The sequence below is a fragment of the Hippopotamus amphibius genome, chromosome 5 (genome assembly GCF_030028045.1).
Source record: "Hippopotamus amphibius kiboko isolate mHipAmp2 chromosome 5, mHipAmp2.hap2, whole genome shotgun sequence".
Classification (NCBI taxonomy): Eukaryota; Metazoa; Chordata; class Mammalia; order Artiodactyla; family Hippopotamidae; genus Hippopotamus; species Hippopotamus amphibius.
In genome coordinates, this window is record NC_080190.1 from 139,874,518 (window position 1) to 139,890,151 (window position 15,634).

The following is a 15,634-nucleotide window of genomic DNA, read 5'->3' on the forward strand; positions in this document are numbered from 1 at the left end:
TGTATGAGTGCCTAGATAATATTCTCAATTTTACCTCTTCGCATACAAAGCCTATAATATTTACTATCTAGTCCTTAACAGAACAAGTTTGCTGACCTTGGATTTAGAGGATTTGCACCAAAATGTCAACAGTGGTTTTTCCCCAGTATTTAGATTATGAATATTTCAATTTACTTCTTATTCTTGGTATTTGCATTTTCTCTTTTATCAGCAATGAACATGTACTAACCATGTAATAAAGAAAATAAGCTATTTATAAAATCCGTTCTATAAAGAGAAACTATTCCTCCAATCAAGTTGATACATGCATCACTAATAAAAGTTCTCTGTTCCGTAAAGTAGGCTCACTTCTATGGAATTCATTATCTTTCTCATCAGGTGTGGAAAATTGCAATAAAATTGAGGACTTCCTATGAAGAGAAGCCCTTGTGTTTTGCTCAGAACCACATCAGAGCAGAGAATTTCCAGGAGGACACTTTCATCTGCCACAAGGCTGAATCAGACTTTTCAGAAGCCCCACTCAGCCTTATGGGGAGCAGGCAGAATGGATGGCCTGTGGAGTCCCCTCCCAACACAGCATCTGACATCCCACCACTTGAGATGCTCTATAGCAGACTGCACATTTGATTGGAAGAAATTATCCCGGGACTGATCTATGGTCACAGGTTAGAGAGCATCAGGGCAGCTGAAGGGATGGAAAATGAGTTCTGAGTATTTTGCCCAGTAACAATCTGTGCCGGTGGTGGTCTGGCGTGGTGGTTTGCAAACCTTTTATCTGTTTTCAGAAGAAACTTTAGACTGAATTCCAACATATAAAAATCCATTTTTATCTGTATAAATTTATTTTATAATTTCAAGTGGCAATATTTATCACTTATAGTAATCAAACAAAAAGGGAAATGAGGCTGTTCAGATAAAAATTAAAATTAGATTTAGACTGGTCTCAGCATCAAGTTTGTCCTCCTGCATTACGTTTCTGTTGCATGAAATCAGTAAAATCCCGATTCCCATATGCATGTGATTGCAAGGAGTAACAGCTTTTAACTGCTTGCTTTGCAACCCTGGGATACCCTTCAATTAAACTGATCTAAAAGCTTGAAAGAAAAGTAGTGGAAAATGTTTGTCTTAAAAATGGAATCACTAACATTCTCTTCCAACTGCCAATACTTCTTATCATGAGTATGAAAGTCAATCAAGTAGCATCCAAAACATTAATAAATTTAGTGAATATATTTTAATATATTCAATATTAATAATATCACAATAAATATTTAAATGAATATAAACATGGTATGTTTACCATCTGAAAGTGCCACATTACTATACAACTACTCTTGTGTTGGGTTCAAATTTAACTGAATGGATATGCTCAGATCTGAATATTTTTAAGAAAGGTGAGTAGAATTATATGATCTTCCTAATCAATATAGTTACAGGAAGGTCATAGAAGCATATAGTACGTACTCAATAGATATCTGTCAATTGAATGAATGAATGAGGTTTTCTCTACAGAAGTTTGTGCTGTGATGGTCTCTGCCATGTTGCATTTCATTATGGAACATCTGAGTGTACCCGTTTGTGTTTGTGTGTGTTTGTTATAGTTTTTAGAAGCCATATAGTACAGTACATAGTTACGAATGAAGTCTCTGGAGTCAGAGTTCCTGCGTTCAAATTGCAGCACTACCATCTACAAGCTACACGGACTCGGAAAAAATGCCTAACTTCTTCTCTGTGCCTTAGTTTTCTCATCTGTAAAATGAGGATAAAATAGCACCCACTTATAGGACGGTTGTGAGGATTAGCTGAGCTATTCACATAAATAACTTGATAAAGTTTTGCTATTTAAAGCCAGTAAAATAATTATATATATACTAAACAAATGTAAATTAAAAGCAAATGTTTACAGACGTCTCCAAGGAATCCTAAGATTTCAGGGAACATTGTTTTTGAACATAGTTGTTTGAGAGAATGAGGGTTTGTACATCTCAAAGCAAAATGACCTCCTCCTTTTGGTTTGGTTGCTTAATTTACCCCAAAGGAACCCTCCGGTGGGTTTCCACATCCCTGCTTTGACCTAATTCCCAAATTTTCATTTCTATCCTATACATAACCAAGTTTCCTCTGTAAAAAGGGTGGCGTAATAGTTTCCTAGGGCTGTTCTAACAAATTAGCATGAACTAGATGGCTTAAAACAACAGAAATTTGTTCTCGCCCAGTTCCAGAAGCCAGAAGTCTGAAGTCAAGGTTTGGCAGGGCCATGCTCCCTCTGAAACCTGTAGGGAATCCTTCCTTGTCTCATCCTAGCTTCTGATGGTTTGCCAGCAATCTCTGCCATTCCTTGGTTTATAAATGCACCACTCCAGTCCTCTGCCTTCACACGCGTTCTCCTGTGTATCTTCACGTCCTGTGTCCAAATCTCCCTTTTTATAATGACACCAGTCCGACTGGATTAAGGCCCACCCTAATGAGCTCATTACCTCTTGATTACTTCTATAAACACCCTATCACTGGGCTTCCCTGGCGGTGCAGTGGTTAAGAATCCACCTGCCAATGCAGGGGACACAGGTTCAACCCCTGGTCCAGGAAGATCCCACGTGTCGCAGAGCACCTGAGCCTGTGTGCCACAACTACTGAGCCTGTGCTCTAGAGCCCATGAGTCACAACTATTGAGCCCGTGTGCCACAACTAATGAAGCCCACGTGCCTAGAGCCTGTGCTCCACAATAAGAGAAGCCACTGCAATGAGAAGCTTGCACACTACAACAAAGAGTAGCCCCCTCTCTCCACAACTAGACAAAGCCCACGTGCAGCAACAGACACAACACAGCCAATTAATTAAGTAATTATTTAAAAAAAGACCCTATCACCAATTAAGGTTACATTCTGAAGTACTGGGGGTAGGATTTCAACATACCTTTTGGGGAGACATAACACATAACTTAAGGCAACAAAGAATGTCCAAGCTGCTAGGGTTTGGATGACTGCTAAACAACCTGTGTGTCCCAAAGGGATTGAACAGGCCTAAGAGCTTTGGAAGGGTTTGAGTCCCTGCATCTAGTTGGAGGAGGGAGCTAGCATGTGTTGCGTGCTGTTAGTGCATGGTGCTGTATCAAGCACATTGCAAACACCAGCTGTTTGCAAACACCACCTGTTGAATTTACATTATCCTCTTGTGTTGCAGGTGTTATTGTGACCATTTTACAGATGAGGAAACTGAGGCCTGGTGAGGTCAATAGACTAGTACTCAATCAGTTTGGGATTCTGGCTGTGGTCTACTGGAAAAAGTGGGGTTTGCCGTTCGTGCTGGTGACTATGTCACTTCCATTCCCACTTTATTCCTGGACTGTTGGTGGGTTTAGAACCTAGTCAATGATTGTGGTGACAGTCAGTCCCCTCTCCTAGTTTTAGATATGACTCACTGGGTCACATCTTTTATCCAGACTTAACCTTGAGCATGTTAAAGCAGAAGTGAAATATCTTGCCCTTTTTCCCAAAGGTATCAACTGTCAGATTTATGACTAGGCACTGAATTGAAATACTGATTACAGGGTGCCTAACATGTGCTAAGAGGTGTTTTTAGATAAGAACCTAGAAACTCCATGCCATTGAGACATGTGTCAGATATAGTACCAAGAATCATCCAGGCCGAGTCTAACTGGGTACATATATTTTCTCATTTAATTATCAGAAAATGCCTGATGAGATTGGAATTTTAGCTCTATTTCCAAATTTTAAAAATGGAGACTCATGGTCTGATTGAATCTTTTGTAAGTGGGAGAGGCAGGATTTGTCTGATTTGAAAGCCTATGCTCTGAATCTTTTTACTTTGTTTGTTTGTTTGTTTGTTTATGGCTGTGTTGGGTCTTCGTTGCCACAGGCTTTCTCTAGTTGCAGTGAGCAGGGGCTACTCTTCATTGCAGTATACGGGCAGGCTTCTCAGTGCAGTGGCCTCTCTTGTTGAGGAGCACAGGCTCTAGGCGCAAGGGCTTCAGTAGTTGCAGCACATGGGCTCAGTAGTTGTGGCTCTGTGCTCTGAATCTTGACTGTTGACCAAGTTACACACACACAACAACAACCAAAAACTCAGCACTCAGCAGAATTCAAGTTCAAGGGAATGCAAAGACCTCCCCTGGAGAGTGTTCACACCCTCTCTCCAGCCTGAGAAAGGGGCCTTCCCGCCTCCCACGTGGTACTACAGGAATGGCTCACTGGCCAGGGGCCCTCTCCCCAGCTGGACCAGGTGGCTATTTTGCACTTGAACATCAAGGTACACAGACTGAGGTTTCTCTGCTGCATTTCCTTTGTCCTCCCCCACCCACACCCGCCCTCTCTCGCCTAGTGCTTATTAACACAGCAGGCTTACCCAGCACCTTTTATTTTTAGGATCTCAGAGTGTTCCAACAAGACAATCATATTATGTTCACGTGCTCGTGACTGGGAAAATCAGAATCACAAAGACTCTTAGATCACGATGACTTAGATGGTTCTGCAACAAACAACTCAAGATAAAAGCCTTGGGGGGGGTGGGTGTAGGGGGGCTGCCGCGGACCTGCCCCCAGGCCTCAGGGCTTGCTGATCTGGGTGAAAGCAGCTCCTTCCTTCCAGGCCCCTGTCTGCCTCTGCTGCAAGGGCGTTATTGACAGGCAGGGAGGCCGACAGCTGGGCTGCCTCAAAGTCCTGCTCACCCGCGTTAGCCATTTTAAGTCATTTAAAATTCATTTCAAATACTAGGAATAGCAGTTTGTCACTTCTTCCTCTGTTGTTGTTTTTTCCACAGACGTATTAATATGGATGTGGCTAGCAGGTTCCAAGCTCTGAATTGAGCTCATTAAGTCACAGCTGGCTGGGAATACATGTCAACCTATGCCTTTATTTCTCAAGCCAGTTTTATAATGAAATTAAAATGGACTCCTCCAGACACCCCCTTCCCTGCAAGCAAAGCCGCTTTACCCTCTGGGGAGTGGAGACCGTGTTCTGATGATGCTCTTTTCTCGGAAGAAATGCATATATAATTTCGGTAATTAAAACATTTAATTTGGTGATCATGCTCACAAAACGAAACCACTTGAATTAACCCTGGTGGGGGAACATTGCATCCAGCTGCTAGAACCAGGGCTTTCTGCCCCCTCATCCCTCCTCCTTTCCTTTGAGGGAACAGCCCACCTGCTTGGGGATGTTCCCTTGTCACTCACCATACACCAGTTCTCCCAGCGGAAGTGTGGCTGGCCAGATGGCCCCCAGTATTACTCACTTTCCTCTGCTGAAATGCATGGCTTGATTTCTGAAACACAGCATTTGTTTTTAAAAAGAGCTCAAGAAAAAGCTGATTCATTGTTACACCAGAGGCATTCCTTAAGGGAAGATGATCCCCTTAAGAGACATTTTGTGAAAACCTTTTTGGTTTAAATAAAATAAGCTGTTGTGTCAAATCCATTCACCCGGGGAGCTTGTTACACAAGGGGATCCCCAGGTCCAGCCTGGCCCTCCTGAAGCAGGAACTGGGCAGGGGCCCAGAACTGGGCTTGTTCACAAGCTCCCCGGGGCGACTCATTTGCATCCGAAGCCTGGGAGTCACGGTGGTGGCGGTGGTGGCGGGGAGCACCCGCTCCTCATCAGTGCTGCGTTGGGGTGCGACCGTGAGTCACGCGGGGAGTGACGTGCCCGAGCTCACCTGGCCGCCTCCGTGCTTCATCTGGATGACAAATTAGAAAATGATGTGCAGTTAAGCGTCTCACGGGGCAGCTAAGCCGTTCACCCCCTCTGGTACCTCAGAGCCAGCCCTGGTGTCCCTGGGTAATCAGAAAAGTCACCAAGACTCCTTAAGTTGTGTGGGCTGCTGGAGGATGACCGAGCAGGAGCCCTTAGACGTTGCCTGTCAACCTGGAAAACGGAACAGGCTGAGGGAGTCCTGTAGCCTCACCCCGAATGGGTTCTAACTCTCAGAAGCTTCTGAGGAGGAGCCCGGCATACCCGCAGATGTTTTTGTAGTGGTTCCCAAACATCAGCCCAACCCAGGGTCTGGACCTAGGCCATCCAGAGAACGTATTAAAAATGCAGATTTCTGGGCCCCAGCTCTGAGCCCGTGATGGAAAGTGCCTTGGAGGCTGAGCCCTAAAACCTGTATCCATGGCAATCCTTCCTGGGGATCAGGAACCACTGTGAACAGAGAGCGCTGCTTGTTGGATCATGACGTTATTAGAAATAAACCTACAGAGAAGTCAATGTAGAGAAAAGAAACTAGGCATCAGACGGCACAGGAACCATGATCCTGCAGCCCTGGATTCTACCAGACGCCCTAATAAAGGAAAGGCAACCGATGAGGACTGAAAAGAAAGATATCCCTTTAAAAGAGGTTGTGTAATTCACATTTGTTTTGCTCCCTTTTAGCACCGGGAGCTTCCAGAATGATGGGGAGGGTGGGATGAAGAAGATTTTCGTTGCACAGGCTTCTGGCTCCTAAGAGGAGATTTCTTTTTTTTTTTTTTTTTCCAAGGGGTATTTCCAGTGGTGTGTTGTAAGTGGGTGCTCAGGGGGGAGAAAAAGAAAGAAAAAGCCCTTATTTGTAATGTCGGCTGATTTCCCTGGAGTAAATCCTCCCTCCGTGGCCTATTTCAAGCGACCAACATGATGTCACTGAGCATGGAGTTGAGAAGAGATACGTACAGCTGGCTCTCTCTGCTGGCAGGAGCCCGCTCCAGCACACCTCAGGATAGTCCCCAAACTCCAAGGAGACCTTCCTGAAAAAATCCAGCAGTATCTGCAGCAACATCACTATGCTGGAATCCCTGTGGGATGGAGACAGGCAGAGGACCGGGACAGCTGAATAACACCGACTGTGTGGTTAAGGGCGGGCTTCTGCTCATCAGGCATGCGGACGTCACTGGGTTCCGAGCCAGGAGCCACGCTCGATGCCCAAGCACAAACTCGCCCCAACAAAAAGCCAGCAGCCCACTGAAGGCAGAGCCCAGTCTCCCAAGGAAGTGGGGACATGCAACGGAAACAGGAACCAAGAACTTCAGGTGGGGGAAGGGGGTTCTTTCTTTTTGAATCCTGCTCATAATCACTCATTAAAGACTGAGAGTTCATGAAAAAAGAAACGGAGCTGTTGCCTGAAGCCCTGGTATCTGGACAAGCAGATTCTGCAACATTACAGGGAGGAACCTGGGATGACACACGCTGCACAACCTGAATTGGAATGGAATGGAAACTATCCAATTAATCATTCAAATTCGTGTCTAAGGAACCATGATGCTGTTATGCATTTCAAGTACTTTTAAAAACTGCTCTGGAGAGAGATGTGAAACCCATGGCAGATATAAAATTAGCACATATTTTCCCAAGTAGGTGAAAATGTGTTGGGTAAATAATGGGAAAGAAAGCAGAGGTTCCTGGGAATTGCCTCATTTGCATGAGTGAAGAAATGAGATGGGGTGAGAGCAAACTACAATGCAGATCCCAGATTTAGTGGGAAATGTCTTTCATGCTCCTGGTCCTCAAGGACAGCTGGTTGGTCCTGAAACAAAAGCAGCCAACGCTGTACAGCTCTGCTCTGTTCCTACGTTCCATTAACGTGTTGGGCAAGTGAAAGACAAGGGGTAGAGGGAAAGCAGAATGCAGAGATTGCTTTACTTTCAAGCCACTTCCTGTGGTGAGAACACAAGCCTGAAGCATGTGGGACCCCTTGTGTGTTTATGTTTGGAGTGGGCGTAAGGGAAAGCTAGTAAAATCCCAGTTTACTAAAAAACAAGCAAGCGCGATCCTGCCGTACGATGAGCTGCTGTAAATGTTTACTGGTGGGATCGGCTCACACACAGAGACGCACTGGAGCCAGCTGGGGCACTGGCTGGTGGGAGCCACGCACGCACATCCCTTCCCGACTTGACATCAGGGACACGACCCTGACAGCCAAAATTGGCAGATCCTACAAATCGGTTCATTTGTCCCTGGAGAGTCAGTTGTTACAGAACTACCACCACACCACTGCAGGCAAAGTACTCTAATGAGACATATACACACTACCAAATGTAAGCTAGATGGCTAGTGGGAAGCTGCTGCATAACACAGGAAGATCAACTTGATGACAGGTGATGACTTAGAGGGCTGGGACAGGGAGGGTGGGAGGGAGTTGTGGGAGGGTGGGGATGTGGGGATATATATATAAACACAGCTGATTCACTTTGGTGTACAGCAGAAACTGGCACAACAGTGTAAAGCAATTATATTCCAATAAAGAGCTTAAAAAAAATTACTCTGATGAGAGGCTGGATCATAACCGTGTCACTTAGTCTACTTGGGCCGCCATCACAAATTACCAGACTGAGTGGCTGAAACGACACGTATTTTCTCACAGTTCTGGAGACTGGAAGTCCAAAGTCAAGGTGTTGGCAGGGTTGGTTTGTCCTGAGGCCTCTGTCCTTGGCTTGCGGATGGCCACCGTCTCACTGCACCATCACGCAGCCTTTGCTCTGTGCGTGCCCGTCCCCGGCATCTCTCCTACTTCTATAAGGACACCAGTCAGATTCAATTAGGGCCTACTCACAAGACCTCATTTGACCTTAATTACTTCTTTAAAGGCCCAAAGTCCAAATACAACCACATTGGGTGCTCTGGCTTGAGGTGCCTCTGGTCAGAGTGCCTGGGGGGAATGAATCTTTGTTTCTGACCCCAAAAGGCAGCCCAGCTCGCCTCAGCCCTGCCACACCACCCTCTGCTTCTCCATCCTCAGCTTCAGCCTCTTGCCTGTTCTCCATCAGTCCCTTCCTCCATCCTCGCTGTGTCCGCTGTGCAGCAGGCACCGTGGGCATGGCAGCACACGTGGCAGCCTAGTCCCTGGACACGTACACAAGCCATGACAACTGTGATGCCTCCTTGAGATAGAGCATGTGACACCGAGCAGGGCCCTGTGGGACTCCTGGGCACAAAGCCTTTCTGTGTCCCCTATTTCTTTGATTATAGGAAACAGCCTTCATTCAGCCTCCATGACCATCCCTGAGTTCCAATGGGCAGATTCAAGCCGTTGTTAATTCGTGAAGGGAGGGGATGTGTGAGAATCAGTCAAGAGCAGCCTTGGGGCAAGGTCCTGTTTCCCCATCAACAACGCACACAACAATATCTTTGAGCTATCTTGCAGATGTTGAAACCCCTTCCAGGTGCGAGAAGCAGAGAAGTTAACGATTAACCATGGTGTGCTGCCCACACGCATGGAGACCCCAGACCAGTTGGACTTGAAGGTTGAGGATGCTGACTCCTCCTTACCTCACCACCGACCCAGCAGAAGAATGCAAGCCTGTCACTGCCTTGATCCTTATTGCCTACCCCTGACCACGAGCCCCGACTGAAAAACCTCTCCCTGTTCCCCAGGGAGGGGGGCACAGTCTTGAGGCGCTAGCCTACTGTGTTCCCCTTTGCCTGACAAAGTAATAAAGCGATTCCTTTCTACTCCTACTCTGAGTAGGGAGGGGGTTAAGCATGGGGGACACAGAGCAAGCAGCTGTGCAAAGGCACCGTGGTGGAAAGAGCTCTCTTCAGGCAGTGCTCCCCTCTCCTTGGGGATTCTCCTGCCTACCCCACCCCCCACTCCAATGAGTCCTGCTTGGTGGGGAGGTGGCGAGAGACAAGAAAAAAACTCATAGACTGGGAGAAGGTGGAGTGGGGGCTGGGGAGCTTGTTAAGAAACTAGAGTCCTCCATACGTTTTTAAAAAATCTTCAGTGTTTATTAAGAGAGTGAGAAAGTTGGAGGGTAAGAGACTATGACCAGAGAGTAGAACTTCCAGAATCCAGATTTGAGGGTGGAGCTGTTCTGAGACATGACGGAGGCTGGAGGGACCTGCAGGTTGGATGTTGAGGTGAAGATCATTGAAGGCAAGCAATTCAAGAAACCAAGATCCTGGAGAGGTGCCGGCCCGGGAGTCGGCAGGAGTGAGCGGGGAGAGACCCAGAATGACCTGACTGAGCAGAGGGCAAGGGAGCCGTCACCAGCTGAGTGTGTGGGAAAGTTCGAGGGAGGCTTCTGCAGCCTCTGAACAGGCTTCTTCCCGGCTCCCTGCCTCTGATGGTGAACCACGCTGCTGTGGGGGGAACACGACTAGGACGGCGGTAAGGGCCAGGGTTTGGGGACTGAACTTTGAGAAGCATCAGGAAATCAAGACTCTACATTTATTTATGTAAGCAGTAAACATTTGTTTGCAAAACTAGGGGTAAATGAAATTGAAAAAGAGAAACACAAACTCAGGCATTGGTAGTATTGACTGTACCCTGGTTTCCTGGCCACCTAGAGGCACCCCCGGAAGTGTAACTTAAACAGTAATAAACCACACGTCTCTGGCTGGCGCCCACTCAGGGTTGAGCACCCAGCCTTCTGCCCGGTCTTTCTCAACTATTTCTGGGAGCTCCGCACAAGTGTTTCTAGAAGCTCACAAAGCCCTCCCTGGCCCCACCGGGGGTCCACCCCTCTGCCCAGGTCCTGCTCCAGCTCCCTCTGTGGAGGGTCCTGGCCCTCTAGCCTGGAAGTCACCTTCCCTGGGGTGGTTCTATCTTGAGGAGTCTGACATCCTTGCCAAGGGTGCCATGTCCTGGGGCTTCCAGCACAAGTGCTGCCTCTGGCAGCGTCCTGGAAGGGCACTGCTCCTCGACGCCTCTGTTAGTACCGCTGGCGCCTCCGCCTGGCTGGCTGCGGCACATCTGCTAATGTACTGAAGGGTGAAAGGGACAGAGCTTTGCTCTGTATTCTGGAGCCTTCGACACACCAAAGCCATGCCCTGCTTCAGGTCAAAGTGGGGAGACTGGTTTTCCCCCTTTTTGTGTGTGTGATCTGAAAATCAACGAGGATCTCTCTGGCCCTGGCGACTTGGAGGCTGGACCCCTCTGTGCCCGCCCAAAGTGCTGCCCGAGGTGCTCTCCGAGGTCCCTAGAGGAGGCTGGCATTCTCACGGTCACCTCGGGGCCGAAGGTCCTGGCGTCACCGCAAGCTCAGCCTGTGGATCCCTCACCACCTCACACGTGCCACTTTCCGTTTCACACCAGCGTGGTCCTGCCATGAACCTCAGCTCACTCTCTGACTTCTATTAAAAAAAAAAAAAATTAAAAAAACCCCGCCATTCATATAAGTGATCTGTGAGATGTGCTAGGCATTACTGAACACTTAGGAGGGGATGCAGGTTTACATCACATCAGCACAAAACTCATAGAGAGACTGGACTTTCCTTAGTCTTAAAAATAACCCAATAGCAACTGTATACAGGTACTCACGCTTTGTAAAACTGTTCAGCAATGTCTAGCCAGGTGGAACGCATGCATACCCTATACCCTGACCTAGCAATTGCATCCCATAAACGTGCTATGAATATCCACCAAGACATGTACAAAAATGACCCTGTGTGACCATACTCCCAACAACAGCCTCAAGTGAAAAATGCCCAAATGTCCATCTACAAATATCCATCCGCATAGAAAGTGTAAGTAGGTTGTGGTGTATTTATACGAGGGAATGCCATACAACAGAAAGGAGTGAAATACAGGCAATACTGAGACTCCCAACTCTTAAGCTGACTGGGAGAAGTGAGACACCAAAGGGGAGGTAGATTTTTGCATATTTCCATTTATACAAAGTTCAAAACCAGGCAAAGTGAGTATCGGCTGCTGGAGAGCAGGAGTGGGTGCTCATGCCAGGAGGCACGACCAGGGTGGGGAACGCAGAATGTTCCGGTTCTTGGTGGAGGTGCCGGTTACGTGTAGGTTCACCAGGTGACAGTTCACCAGGCTGAACGATTATGGTTGGTCACTTTTCTATATGTATGTTATTCTTCAATAAAATTTACACTGAATAAAAGAAAGCCCTCTTGCCACTAAGGGATTTCCCACCAGCCACACGGCCTTCCCCCTCCCCCTGCCACTTCCCGCTCACCTCCGCCAGTCCCCCTGTGGGCTGGTCTCTAAGGCACAGGACGTGAGCTCTCTCGCCTCCCTGGCTCCTGTCCCCTCCGGCTTCACTCTTCTGGGTTCTCCTCAACTTCACTTAACTCTTTTTGGTTTTTGTGTGTTTTTGTTTTTTCTTAAAGATTTTTTTTCTGATGTGGACCATTTTCAAAGTCTTTATTGAATTTTGTTACAGTATTGCTTCTGTTTTTTGTTTGGGGTTTTTTCCTTGTTTGGTTGGTTGGGTTTTTTCTTTTTTTGGCCATGAGGCATGTGGGATCCCAGCTCCCCGACCAGGGATCAAACCCACAGCCCCTGCACTGGAAGGCAAAGTCTTAACCACTAGACTGCCAGGGAAGTCCCCCTTACCCTTCCTGAATAAAGAGAATATCCTCCCTAAGACAAGTTCTTGTGCCAGCTTTTAGGAATGTAATTTCCCCCACCTGGAAGGGTTAGGTGGGCTCGGGGAGCGGCCGGCAACCTGGCAGCGCCGTGTGGTGGTTACACCTGGAGCTGCAGGGTCGTAAGTGCTGGGACTTGCCAGCTGGGCAGCCAGAAGAGTGACCTGGCTGCTCGTGCTTCAGATTCCTCTCCCGGGAAAAAGCAACAACGTCAGCACTGACCACAAAGGGCTGGCCGAGAGGATCAAGTGGACAAACGTGATAGGCACCTAGAAAACCACCCGGATGTGTAGCTATCACCATTGCTTTGAACCCCTCATCTTACAGAATATCTAATGAAAAGAGCTCCATTTTTGTTTTGTTTCTTGCTGTCATACATCCTGGCCATCTTCCTGTACTTAAGACTCCAATCTGAGTCCAGGCAGGGGAGGGGCCGGATGTCACAGAGGCTGAGAAGAGAATCAGGCCATAGACGCCATGCTGCACTCGGAGTCCAGGCCTCCCTCCAATCTGAGCTTTGTACCCCCTCCTCCTCTGGGTGAGTTCTTTCTTCAGAAGTGATTGGACGCTTGCTGGACCCACCATTCCTGTCCACAAGCTGGGCCAGACCCAACTAAATTCCTCAAAGGGGTTCCAGCTTGGCTGAAGCCAGGACCCTGCTACATAGGTTTTAAAAATATCACTTATAACTAATCAGTTTCTCTCCTCCTTCTTTCTTTTACACACCCACGTGTGGGCACACACGTGCGTTATTCATAACTGGATTTTGAACATTTAACTTGTCCTACTGTTTTGAGATCCACAGTTGCTACTGACCATTGGATGTATACTAGAACAACAAATGAATGAGTTAATCAGCTCACAACATGATAAAACGGAAGTCTTTTCATCTGAGAGACTTGAAGTGGGATGTGGAAGCCATGAAGTACAAAGGGCTCCACAACTAAGGAGTTTACCCCACAATGGCTGCCTGGATTTCTGGGTTCAGATTCTCTTAGTCCACATCCCCTAACGCCGAAGTCCCAGAAAAGAGAACCTGGCTGACCAGCCGTTGTTGGGCGCCTCTCCTGGTGCAGAAACTTATGCAGGATGGCAGACAGGTCTTGTCTTACGAGGATTTCTGCCAGAGTCTCCCCAATCTTCCCTCCAATGGGTGGGATTGGGGCTCAGTCCTTAGAGAAGGGGATCAGTGGATAGGTAGATTCCCCAAAAGCTCTGTAACAGACCTCCACAAGTGAGGCTGAATACAGTGTTTTAGGAAAAGTTTAGCTATTGTGGCTTTGAGGTGCCACAGCACCGTGTAACTTTCAGAAGATGAATCAAAGCAGTGATTCTTGACCTGTGAGCCCTACCACCCTTTCAGAGGTCCAAGAGGTCCTTCCTTTCCCAATTATACATCAGTGTGAAGCTGGATTCTCTTTTATACTTAAAGCAAACATATCACAACAGAAGATACATTGCAGCAGATTGGAGGCAAAAGGAGATATTTCAGCCATCCTTTATGAAACTGGACATCAGAAAGATTTGTAAAAATGTAAAACAATGTCACTGTTCTCAATTTTTTTTTGTAAAGCATATTTCCAATAAAAAGTGTTACTTGTGTTAACAGGTAATGGGTTAACTATTGTTATTTTTAAATGCTTACATATTCTGTAAATGTCTCAGCTTTAATTTCTAACATGGGAAGTCGTAATAGATAAAACCCGTATAACCAAGAACTCTTTGGGATCCCCAGTCATTCAGAGTGTAATGTGGTCCTGAGGCCAAGAAGTTTGAGAGCCACCTAGTGAGAGCAAGAAGGCCATACCACATTCCCTCTCTACCTCCCCTCTTCCGTGCACTTTCTCTTCCCTAGGCCTCCCATCCCACAGCTCGAAGGGACCCTGGGACTTGGCCTGTCTCCAGCTTCTGCATCGAGAGTCCCACCTTGATCTCTCTCTCTTTTTAAAATTTATTTATTTATTTATTTTATTGGCTGTGTTGGGTCTTTTTTTGCTGTGCACGGGCTTTCTTTAGTTGCAGTGAGTGGGGGCTACTCTTTGTTGTGATGCGCAGGCTGCTCATTGCCATGGCTTCTCTGGTTGTGGAGCATGGGCCACAGGCTCTAAAGCGCAAGCTCAATAGTTGTGGCACACGGGCTCTAAAGCGCAGGCTCAATAGTTGTGGCATACTGGCTTAGTTGCTCCGCGGCATGTGCGATCTTCCTGGAGCAGGGATGGAACCCATGTCCCCTGCATTGGCAGGTGGATTCTTAACCACTGTGCCACCTAGGAAGCCCCCTTGATCTCTTTCTGCTGGGTTTCTGCAGGGACTCAAGAAAGAGTTGGGGATCTGAATGTACCTCAGTTTGTGGAAACTTTCCCTGGAAAGCTGAGTCAGTCAAACCATTAGGTAAAAAGAGGACAAACTATTACATATAGGATGGATAAACAACAAGGTCCTACTGTGTAGCAGAGGGAACTAAATATACTCAATATCCTGAGATGAACCATAATGGAAAAGAACATAAAAAGAGTGTATATATATGTTGAATTGCTTTGCTGTACAGCAGAAATGAACACATTATAAATCAACTATATTTCAATTTTTAAAAAAGAAAAAAATAAAAATATATACTGTTCAAAAAAAAAGAGAGGGCTTTGCATTTCACATTCTGTGGTTAAGAGCAACCCCCACTGGAGGTAGAGAATCCACGCCCTGGGCAGAGGACCCCGGCAGAAAGACTTGGGTCTCTTCGGTGGGAGCGTTTTGTTCTGACTGCATCTTCTTTGGTAGTAATTGACAATGTTCTTGCTTCTCTACAAAATAAGCTATCCACGCTATATGAGGGAAGGAATTCTTGACGAGAAACATTACTTTGGGACAGAGGAAAACTTCTATGTCAAGGGGAGAGAGATGGTTTTGATCACTGAAGAAGCTCTTGTGAAGCAGCCCCACCCGTTACAAGGTGACTGCAGGTGGGACATAGGTGCCCCAGAGCAGAAAACATATCACTCCATTCGAACAGCAAAATGTGCAGCAAATCAAGCTGTAGGTGTGTGGATAATGAAAGATACAGGACCCGGAAGTTCCAGTGTTCAAATCCAATTCCTCCTTCATCCTAAGGGGAGAATAAAGGGAATTTTTTTTTTTTTTTTTTTTTGCCACACCACAGGTCTCATGGAATCTTAGTTTTCCGACCAGAGATTGAACCAGGGCCCCAGCAGGGAGAGGGAGATAAATGACATGAACCACAATGGTTGGCCACAGGAGCCCTCATCATCTTAACCCAGTGAGGGAGCACTTTGTCACATAAACAAGCCCCCAGCTCCTCCATCCTT